This window comes from Centroberyx affinis, unplaced genomic scaffold (assembly GCF_046629955.1).
Source record: "Centroberyx affinis isolate AG114_WGS23_722 - 3 ecotype Tasmania unplaced genomic scaffold, CSIRO-AGI_Caff_v1 ptg002368l_1, whole genome shotgun sequence".
Classification (NCBI taxonomy): domain Eukaryota; kingdom Metazoa; phylum Chordata; class Actinopteri; order Beryciformes; family Berycidae; genus Centroberyx; species Centroberyx affinis.
In genome coordinates this window covers 152,765-160,704 of record NW_027280627.1, presented here as the reverse complement: position 1 = coordinate 160,704, position 7,940 = coordinate 152,765, and the positions used below count along the sequence as shown (strand labels likewise).

The 7,940-nt window shown below is 38.9% G+C and overlaps 1 pseudogene; it reads left to right on the top strand.

Annotated features, from left to right (window-relative positions):
* The first annotated feature begins 5,185 nt into the window (after window positions 1-5,185).
* Window positions 5,186-7,688, top strand: LOC139656000 (putative nuclease HARBI1; annotated as a pseudogene).
* The last annotated feature ends 252 nt before the right edge of the window (window positions 7,689-7,940 follow it).

The following is a 7,940-nucleotide window of genomic DNA, read 5'->3' as shown; positions in this document are numbered from 1 at the left end:
TTCAGAATCTTATTTTTATAACGCTCCACATAGACTAAACATATAATGAACTGTGTCCTATCATCCTTTTTGCATAGCATGGGATGTGTGTTTTCAACTCCAGTCTACTTGAGTAGATTATTTTCATTATGTAGTTATTAAAAGACAGATTTGTTTGGAAGTAATTAACAGTCCATCCTTGTTGTGCATAACAGTTTTTTGCACAGCTTCTTCCATTCAATTCAAAAATGAGCAAGACATCCCACCTTTGTGTATATGAAATCATTTCAGGGACATAACTGCTCCGTTTCTTTCATTACTCTCCACCAGTCTGGCAGTGTTCTCAAGAGTAAAAGCCGGCGGCATGAACAGGTCCAAGATTTTGTTTGTGCTTTAAAATTGATATGTGAATCAGAAGACTACGTATTAATTATTAATTTCACAATGTGACACAAAGATTTCACTGGTTCAAACTTGCTTAAATGAATCGGAATGACTCTGTGTTCTGCAAAGGTGCTCTGCATATCAATGGGCTGTTTTCAGGACCTCCAGTAAGTCCTAATGTAATGATGCTCCCCGCTCCGGACCCGGTGGACTTGTCTCTTAATGACCCACTATATCAGTTGGAAAATTACTATCAGGATTGCTCAGGGATCGTCCATTCTCCAGCCAAGCCCACAGTGTTAGCTCCGATATAAAAGGATAAAAACACATTTTCCCCCACGCTGAAAGGAACATTAGTTCCCAAACAAGGGCTTGTCAAAATCAAACATTGCCAAACTGCTTTTGAACTGCAGTTTTCATGTAAACAATCTCAGCCTGTGCTTACTGTTAGGTCGAAGGAGGAGAAAATCAATGTTATATAATTCATTTATTAGACCTATCCATAGCTACATTTTGATGTCAAATGCTCTAAATTAAATGGTATTATCCTTGAACCGAGAATCCAATTTCAGTGTTTTTCAGAGATTTGCTCAGAACCCACTCGGATTATTGAGTCCCCAAATTATTATGTGGAATTTAAGCTTTAAATTGCTCATATGATCAAATGCCGTAATAGTATACAGACTGTTAAAGCAGAAATTAGTGTAGGTTTGTTTTTCTTTTTTTTTTTTAACAATTTCAAAACTGTTTTCTGAAATCTGCTTTCCAATCCTCTGATATAAAATACATCTTTGAGTTTCGAGTTCAAAGTATTGAGCAGATTAATTTTCCAGGATTCATTAGTCTCATTATTCTTTGTGTGAGAAGCACATAAGACAAGACACACAACACACAAGAAACATAAAAGACATGGTGCTAGAAATACATTACGATTTGACACTGCCCCTTTGTCCAGATAAGCCATTAAGATTTGATCTCTGGTGCTTTGATTTGTCACGCTGGAATCCTTCGTAGAGAAATAGCGCACGTCTGAACAAAACAGCAATCTCAGAGGCATTGATTTACAAATGACTCTCATTGATTAGAGAACCGTTCCAATTTTCTGGTAATAAATGTTATTCTCTGTTGTCCTAATAAGGGCAATCAGTACATGGTCAATAACAGTCTAATAACAGTCCATGGAGAATACACGGACACTAACAGCGAGGGGCTAAATTGTATATTATGCTCTGTAAAACATTATATTATGCTATATATTACACTCTGTTGATTCATATCTTGACCAAAGATTCATGTCTTGCCTGAACAGTTTATGTTTGAGTTTAAACAAAATTTATACGGCAGATTCAGGAACCCGATCTTCTACTTTTACTCTCTTTATTGCAGAATGACAAAACTGCTCCAGAATTCTCTGGAAGAATCAAAAACTGTTGATATAATATTTTCAGCCCCAGAATGAAAAGGACATTTCTTTAAAATTAAATATATTTACATTGACAGACAAGCGTAATATGAATTTCTTGACCTTTTTTTTTTTTTTTTGTAAATGCGGAACTGAAATGTCTGTCAAGAGCTGTCTAATGAAATACAGTTAGTGAGTTCTTTGCCAAGGTTTCTGTTTCTCTCTCTCTCTCCCTCTCTCTCTCTCTCTCTCTCTCTCTCTCCCCCCCCCCCCCTCTCTCTCTCTGCCCACATAAAGGAGGGAGGATCGCCTTACACTTGTGTTGAGACTGAACATTAAAAAATATGTGTAGGGGACGCTTTCGTTTTTTGGCAGGAAAATGAGCCATCATCCTTTCTGAGCGGATCGGGATGGAAGCAGTGGGAGCGAACAGGCAGTGTGGGAGAGAGAAGCCGGAGAGAAAGGTCGACGGGAGGTTACGGTTGCAGTGGAATGAAATGTACAGCACAGTGATGCAGATCAGCGTGAGGCAGGAGTGGTTAAATAGGTTCCTCTGGCTTTTCCTTGTGGGAGGTTGAGGCATGATGCAGCATCAGTCCGGAGAGGAGATATACACTATTTGAAATAAAGTGAAAAAGAAAGGTCCTTTATTTTTCAGTTTTCAGGGTTTTGTTTTCAAATAAACTCTGGCTCAGGATGAGAATGTCCTTCATGATGTTTTACAAATAAATGTAGTTTAGTTGAAAGAGATTTATTGAGTGAATTTGAAGACAAAGTCCTCACAAGCCTTGGAAGGATTTTAGTCTTTTTTTTTTTGTGTGGGAGGAGCCAATAAAGTCCAAGTCCAGTAGAAGTGAGTCCGAAACTGTCCGTAAAAAGGGATGGATCTTTGAAAATGCACTCAAACAAAATGCCTACAATAAACACCTTTGATCATATATGTGTACAAATTTGGATTCCTGTATTAGGGCCCCTTTAAAACAAACAATGGTATGAAGAATTGGTATCTTATAGCCTTAATTGAGAAAATAAAAACACCTTTATCAGCTGGATTCTCCATATTTTAGAGATCATTTTGGATATGAACTCCTGACTTGTATTTCACTCATATTGCATGTTGTATTCTGTGCTTACATCATGCCTGGTAGATTGCAGAACATTCCTGAAGTGCACCTTGTTAGAGGTGTGCACTCTGGAGAATCGTCGACATGAGATGGGGGCGAACTGCGTGTACTGCAGTATTACTGTAGCAGATGTAAAGATCAAAAGGCCACCGGTCTCCCAGGTCCTGCAGAGGAAGTCAACATGTCAGTTTGATTTTCTATGAACAAGTCTTTTTCTCCACAAAGTACTTTATATCCAGCAAAGTAGAAATACATCTGAGCCTGGCACGGTCTAGACGGAGTGACTAGGTGGCCTAGATTTCCAGGTTTGTCACTGGTGGGAATTTATGGGTTGAAACTTGTGACAACTTAAGACAACTTAATTTGAATTATGTGTGTTGAATGTGTGTGTGAGTCTTGACATTGAATTCCACGATTTGTACCTGAATTTTGAAAAATTGAGATTGTATTTACTTGTTTGACATTAATTTTTCATTAAGATTTCAAATCCAGCTCTCCCAAAGCTGTCAGATTTCATATTCATCTACCCCAAAGCTTTTCAGGTTGTATTGTAGCAACATCTGGATACTTAGGAAAAGCAGTGGATTGAAGATATAATCAAACTACCCTCCAGCCAATCAGGGTAAATGAGTGCTGTCGTCAAGTCTGTTGAACCTTGTGTTTCTTACTATTCTAGTCATAGAAAACCAGAATAAAAACTGGGACTTCAGAAAATAAACCCCTTAATGATGAACATGTTACAAAATGTTGTTTGAATTATACAAAGTACAGACATCAAAATAAAGAATGCATTTAAGATGGAAGCTGTAGCGGGTTTTTTTTGCAAAATATCCTTTTCACAGTAAATACTAATAGCCATGTAGGCCTGCATGTGCAAGATGCCATAGAAACTGAACAGGACTGCCAAAAATGTACAAAGACATTTTTAAACCCGAACTCTTACAACAAAACTTGGAAGGGTTTCTACTATCACACACAAGTCTATTTTAATCCATATCAGTGCTTTGGACTGTTTTGAAAGGCTGCAGAATGGGAGCCACAGCCACATAGCATACTATATATGGCAATCACAGTCTGACACCAGATAATGGAGCACTAATTCTATAGCCTTTTTTCCCCTATAAAATATAATTATTTTACTTTTTAACCATAAACATTATAATCATTTTTATTTAACAGCTAAGAGGTTTGTATTGAATGTAATGAGTCCATTAAGTGTTTTGATACATTTTTGTTATTCTGTTCACTCCAATACTTAATTATTATTCTTTTTATTTTGCCACTATGAGTTTAAATTGACTTCTTTTAGATCTTAGACATTCTACTAAGTTTATAGTATGTTTCTTTCTGTTGAAGTCAATATAGGAGATAATGGGGTAAAAAATAAGCTTTTTGGACTCTGTGACTTTTTGTTTGGTTGGATAAACATTTAGATTATGCTGCATGAGCAGTTTAGAGAAATTTGATGGTCATTTTATTTCTTATTTTTTGGAACTCTAAAAAGCCAGACCCTGTTCACTTCAGTTGTTTGGGAGAAAGAGATGAACTGCAGGGGCTACCTAGCTTTTCTGGTGGTCGTAAGAACTTTAGTGGCGTTTCGACTGACATGAGCAGATAATGACTGAATCTCATTCTGGGGTGGACTGTTCCTTAATGCGTTCAATTTGGGTTTAAGAGCTGATGATGGAGCTAGCCATAGAATAAATTTTAGATGGTTGTTCTACTTATCAAACCATTTAGAGGCCACTTTCATAATGTATTTAAATATTTCAGTGAATAAAATCTTTGGACATAATTGTTACATTTGCTAGCAGGCGACCTGCCGTAATTAGCTGTGGCCTACATCAGGCGTCAGGCTGGCACTGTGAGGAGGGAAATATTTATCTATTTTTGGCTATGGGAGCTTATAGGACACATGCACTCACAGGACAGCGTCCCTGTGTCTGGGGTCGAGGACAGATCCCTTTGCTAATAGGTTTTGTTCTTCGTGTCCTTTATATTTCTCATCTAAGACTGCGGTTCGTTTTTTTTGTTTCAGGCTGCTTGTTAAATCAGAGTCATCCTGCGATGGGGCCAACAGGTCTTTCATCAGAGACTTATCCTACGATGTTAGCGAGGTAACTTCAGGTTTAACCCTGGGTTTTCAGTGTCGTGACAGTGGTTCACTTTTTACCAGGGTACATCGCCATGGTAACTTATGCTGCACACCTAACCTGCTCCAGAGCAGGTTATGTTCGAGATAACAGATCAACACGTATAAAAGCACCGCCTACTGACCAATCAATTGTCTTGGAAAATGGCATCACCATTCCTAGAAGATCCGGTGGACCTCGTTGCGCGAATAGTGAGAGGGTCTCTTAGGAAGGCAAGAGTTTTTAGAGACCGACAAAACCCTTTGGCTTTCCCTGACGAGTATCTATATGAAAGATATAGATTCTCAGCGGAGGGAATGGCTTATCTTTGTCAGCTTCTTGAGCCGTATGTTGCCAGTGCGACACATCTAAGTCGTCCACAGACTGTATGCATTGGCTTGCGTTTTTTTTTGCTACAGGTACTTTTATGTATGCTGTGGGTGATGCGGAGATCCTAAGCAAAAACACAGTCAGCCGCGCAATTCACAAGGCAGTTCTTGCTCTAACAGAGCTACTTGATGTGTTTGTTGTGTTCCCAGGCCACTTGCCCACGCAGTCTATAAAAGAGGAATTCTATGAAATAGCAGGTAGGCTTTAGGAACGGTACCTTATGACGGCCTTCCTGATGTCTGTGCAGTTCCTTTACCCCTTAAATATATATATGTTAACTGTGCTTGTTGAGTGTTCGCACTTGTGATGCAGATTATACATCCTCTTGTGTTCCATCTAGTTAATGTATATATTTTCTTGTGTGCATCTAGAGAGCACTACACACTAAGTATCTGCTGAACTACACTTCCCATCTGAGCAAGAGCAGTACAGCACTGGTGTTATCTATACAGCTGATTGCATTGATGATCATACTGTATATGGACCTAGTTCATCGTGAAGGCTGCTTTGCCCTGATGAAGGTCTTGTGACCGAAAGCTTGGCACTTGATTTATTAAAGAAACCTGCATGGATCTAAGTGTGCAGAACCTTCTTTCTTAACGAAATAGCAGGTAGACAATAACTTAAGTTGATCTTGATCTATAAATAATGTAGACCCTATGACATTTACTGTTGTATATTAAATGCAGCCTACTCCTTTCATAGGGTTCCCCAGAGTGATCTGTGCCATAGATTGCACCCATATTCCCATCACAGCATGTCTAGGTGAGAATGAAGGTGATTTTGTCAATTGCAAGTCATTCCACAGCATCAACGTTCAGGTAAAGGATAAATAAGGATACTCATTGTTTGGTCATGTTGGCACATTGCCTGCCTGGACACTAAGGGTTTGCAGAAAATGCAGCAGGCTGGATAATTAAAGGCCATTCCTTTTTAGCACATATGGAAATATTCACACAGCACAGGTGTCACAGTTGGACTATCTTTCTCTCCACCATGGAGTCTTTTTAAATGCACATTGATGCTACATTTACTTTAATGTTGTTATCTTTTGGAGGTATTGTTAACCCCAAATGCTTTTGCAGATGACTTGTGACCATCACTGCATGGTCACCAGTGTTGAGGCAAAGTGGCCTGGGTCAGTCCATGACTCCCGGGTCTTTAGGGAGTCTGCACTGTGCCACAGATTTGAGCAAGGTATGGCAACTGTACAATATTTTTTGTTTTGTTTTTTAAAATGCATTTTGTGATACTGATCCTGGCAATATTCCTTTTTTATCTTCAGGGCTTTTCAGTGGATTGCAGCTAGAAAACAGGGGGTACGCATGCCAGCCCTTTTTAACCCTCATCCTACCGACTGGGGTACCCGCAGACCCCAGAGGTATACTTTTTGTCATATCTCACAGGTGCTTTATTCTATCATTCCAATTTTTCATGACTTTGTCAATCAATTTGTTCCTAATGACTTCATATCATTGTTTTCTGTTTCTGTTTTAATTAGTGCTTTTTAAAAATACCAGTGTATTGGGGTCCTGGGGGAGCCCAGTCAAAAGCACCCAATTCTGCCTATTCAGTTTTAATAGATGGAACTATTTATTGAGTTCATGTTTGCCATGGGTCCTAATTTAAAGTATCACACACTATATAGAATCTCCTTGGGGGGGTAGGGGCACTCTGTCAGTCATTTTGAAGGAGACAGACACAGATGCAGCAGACACAGATTTCCTCTTGTGCTCTGTGACCCTAAATACTGCTCTTCCTAAGGTAAGATGATGTTCAGTCAGAAATACAATACATCATTTAATTAACCATAACTTGCCTAAAATAATAATAATGTTTTTTTTTCAGATGACATTAATTACATAACTTACAATGTTTTGAGAAGAAATAAGTTAACATTTTGCTATGATGGTTGTTTCTTACAGTAGTTTATTCTTGGGGTCCCCAGGGACCCCAGTTGGTAGTCCTTGTATGTTCAATATGCTGGTAGGATGACGGTTAATGACCCCCTATCCTGACCTAAATGCAGGGCCACAAAATAAATTCAACGTGGCCCTTACCAAAACAAGGGTCAGGATAGAAATGACTTTTGGAATACTGAAAGCCCACTTCAGCTGCCTACGTGGGCTCAGATTGGCCCCAGACCGGGTTTGCCAAATAGTCACAGCGTGTGTTGTGCTTCACAATATAGCATCCATACAGAAGGAGAGAGCTCCTCCTGTCAGCCAGCAGCCCCCTGATGTTGTGGACCCCATCACCCTACTGGCAGGGCTGTGACAGAGGCTATCACACAGCATTTTTTTTGCCTAAATAAAAAAAACAAATAACAGGCCTTTTTTTCCATTTACAAGTCTTTATTTTTCAAGAATTTTTTGTTCTCCTGTTCCTAGGAACAAAGAAAAATACATTCTAGTTTAATTGTTACCCATGCCTGGATATAAATTATGTTACTGAAATACCTTCTTTTCGTACTCTAGTTTCTGCACCTCGAGCTTCACTTTTTTGATTAAAATTTTTTTGTACTCAATC